This window comes from Nothobranchius furzeri, chromosome 16 (assembly GCF_043380555.1).
Source record: "Nothobranchius furzeri strain GRZ-AD chromosome 16, NfurGRZ-RIMD1, whole genome shotgun sequence".
NCBI classification, from domain to species: Eukaryota; Metazoa; Chordata; class Actinopteri; order Cyprinodontiformes; family Nothobranchiidae; genus Nothobranchius; species Nothobranchius furzeri.
The window spans coordinates 54,133,698-54,136,814 of record NC_091756.1 but is presented as its reverse complement, the minus strand read 5'-3'; the positions used below and the strand labels follow the sequence as shown (position 1 = coordinate 54,136,814).

Here is a 3,117-nt window from a genome sequence, read left to right as displayed (position 1 = left end):
TGTCTACAAGGCTGAGTTTGGACCATTACATCTAAAAGAAAACATACAATCAGTGATTTTTTTAATTGTTTACATTAATATACAAATTTTCTAAGTATTAACCTCACAGCAAATACGTAGAACAATATAATAAACAGGCTTTAGTAGTTAAACAGGCGTTGTGCACACAGGTGCTTTGTGTCTCGGTGCTGGTGGTGTCTAGGTCTCAGAGTTCCTGTCCTCCTGCCGTCTTCTGTTGTCCTCAGGATACGGATTGATGTTTCCTGATGATGAGGGAGGGGAAGTATGTGGGCTTCAAACTGGTCCTGGATAACAGTGGGAGACCTCCGTTGTCTGAATACTGAGACCAGAGGGTTGGTGAGATGCAGATCTTCTCTACCTCATCTAGAAACGGAGTTGGTTCAGGGAAAACTTTTCCAAAGACCAGTTCCATGATGTCATCGCCATATTCTGCAATGATAGACGATAACTTTAATGACATATTTTGTTTACAAGCAGCTTTAGGAAAGTTGTTTCTTTAGCTTTCATGTTTATAGTCACGTTTGTGTTTGTTCACAAGTTCACTTTGCTGCAGTGACTTCATATTTTCCTACAAATGTAATAAAATAGTGACACTAAAATTATACAAATGATTCCTTATGAAAGGAAGCTCATTAGAGAGCAGTGCAGACAGACTTACTACATGCTGCAGCTGTTTTTACAGGCCAGCTGCTGCTGAATTTGGGGAAAGTTATTCTGCACACATCCAGATCAGATGGTCGATTACAGAAAATAATGTAATTCAATAATTTCTAAACAGATTAAACAAGTAAAACATCAAATAAATCACTCTGCTGTCATCAGACGGAGTGATTCAGGGGGTGAGGTGTTCTTAATGATGAGGGTGGCTGAGGTGTGTCATCACTCACTTTGGTCTGGTCCAGCTACCATCTCTTTACTGGTGGGTCTCCTTCCTCAGTAGGTGACGTGAAATGCCAACATCTGAACGTTCTGTGTTCCTTAGAAGAGAAGAAAAGTAACATTAGCAAGCTGGCTAAATTATTTTTTACTAGCATCTCGGAGAAGCAGATCTTCACTTACCTAAACATCAGACCAGTTTGCCCCAGCTGAGCTCATCAGGGCTTTAGTCTGACAGCCTGTCAGTGAAACACGGCTCCAGTCTTCTGGATGTTGACTCTAAAAAGCAAAGGAGCATTTTTACTTTTGTTTTACAGCCGATTTTATCAGCTTTCCGACGCTCACGCTCATACAGACGGTGAGCTTTGCTGCGTATGACTGATAAAGTTAGTTTTTATATCTGCAGTGAGACAAAAAACTAACCTCACTCCACTCAGAGATTGTTCTTTAAAACTATTAAATCCACTGTGTTGACGCACTTTAATGACTTTGTCACGCTGCATTTTAGCTGATATGGGACTTTATTTACTGGATGCTAAGATTACATCACACTCACGTAGAATAACACACAGGCTCTCTGCTGCTACAATCAGTGGGAGGTTATCATCTGGTGTAAAAGAAGGCGTTGATCAGAAATCACGTTTTATTCCACGAAAATCAGCCAAATCCACATTGATCTGGGTGCTAACTTTACTAGCATACTGTGCTAGCGATAGCAAGCCGGATGCTAACGCTTTAGTGCTGCTAATGCCCGTAAATCTAAAGTAAAGTTTGTCGACATTTTAGAGTGATATGAAGCTTACCGCTCTGCTGCTGTGTCCCGGTGCTGCCACATTCAGATGCAAATGACTCCTTTTAGATAGATGAAGCCCTCAGTACTTACTAGCCTGGAGACAGGAACGAACGAACCACGCGCACGCGCGCGCGCCCACACACACACACACACACACACAAACACAAACACACTACTTTTTCTTCTGTGTTTTTTTAGCAGTAGTGTCATCAGTTCCTGGGTTTAAATACTGCCACACCACCCTTCCTTAAAACGAGGAACAGTTTTGAGCTGTGTGTGGCTAAAATAACCAGACATTCTGCATTTTTCCAATAGGACTACAAAAAATCTTAGCGAGAAGAAAAAATGGCGGATTGGCTCTGTGTTTAGCCGAGGGCCATTACCATATTTGGTAGTTATCCTGACTAAATTAATTACTGACGTAATGGATAATGTAAAAACTGAACGGGTGGACAAATATGCCCAAAACTTAATTATTAAATATCTAAATAGCAACTCCAGTGAATAATATAAGCCTTTTTGCTCACTTAGACACTTAAAATGTGAAACACACTGTGTTAATGGATAAAAAGGTGGGTTTTTCATGTTATGTCTCCTTTAAAAACATGCAAATCACACATTTTAATAATCTAAGAAGGTGTTTGCGGAATAGTTATTTTCCAAAAGCAATAAATAATAGAATGATCACTAAAACAATTGGCAAGAGCCCCAAAGTCACAAAATCTATTTGGGTGTGTAAATAAAACCCAATCAATTAGGGAGGAGTTGGTGGCACCAACCCTAGTTGGCTCAGAGATCAACTGCATCAGATTCAAGCTATTTAAAAGAATACGTTGTGATAAAGTTGATTCATTAAGCCAATTAAGATTAAGGTCACCTAGTAAAATAACTTCCCTTGCATCACCAAATGATTGAACTGTATCTATTAAATTTCTTATTGCTTCATGTTTTGGAGAGGTGGGAGGACGATAAGCATTACCAACAATAATATGTCCTCCTGCTATAAAGATGACCAGCTGACTCAAATCAGTAAACCAAAACAATCTGCAGCTGTCAGACAACACAATGACATCACACACAGCTCAGTCAACTTCCAGATTACACACACCACTTCTCTCATAATGGATATTATTAATGATTTATAACAATCTGGATCTTACATGTTTAGTTTGATAAATGTAGAGACCCTTAGAAACAAAGTTCTGTCCATCACAAGCACATTGATGACATTGTTAGAATTCTCTGTGGCCTCCAGGTTGAATCTTTATAGTGAGTAAGTCATTTTTATGTAGCCCTCATTACAGCAAGAGAATCATTAAGTGCTTCACAGATATCAGCAAAATAAATAAATAAAAACATTAAGTCATAAAATCTAAATGATTTTAGAAATAAAACATCTAATAACATAAAATAAATTAAAATCATAA

General features: G+C 38.6%; 1 long non-coding RNA gene across 1 annotated transcript; it reads right to left on the bottom strand.

The window, feature by feature from the left end:
• Nucleotides 1-219: 219 nt before the first annotated feature.
• On the bottom strand, nt 220-1,839 carry LOC139063563 (uncharacterized). Its single transcript, XR_011516934.1, has 4 exons — nt 1,701-1,839; nt 1,081-1,176; nt 909-998; nt 220-450 (listed from the first exon to the last, which is right to left on the bottom strand). It is a non-coding gene; the product is annotated as an uncharacterized lncRNA (long non-coding RNA).
• Between the last annotated feature and the right edge of the window lie 1,278 nt (nt 1,840-3,117).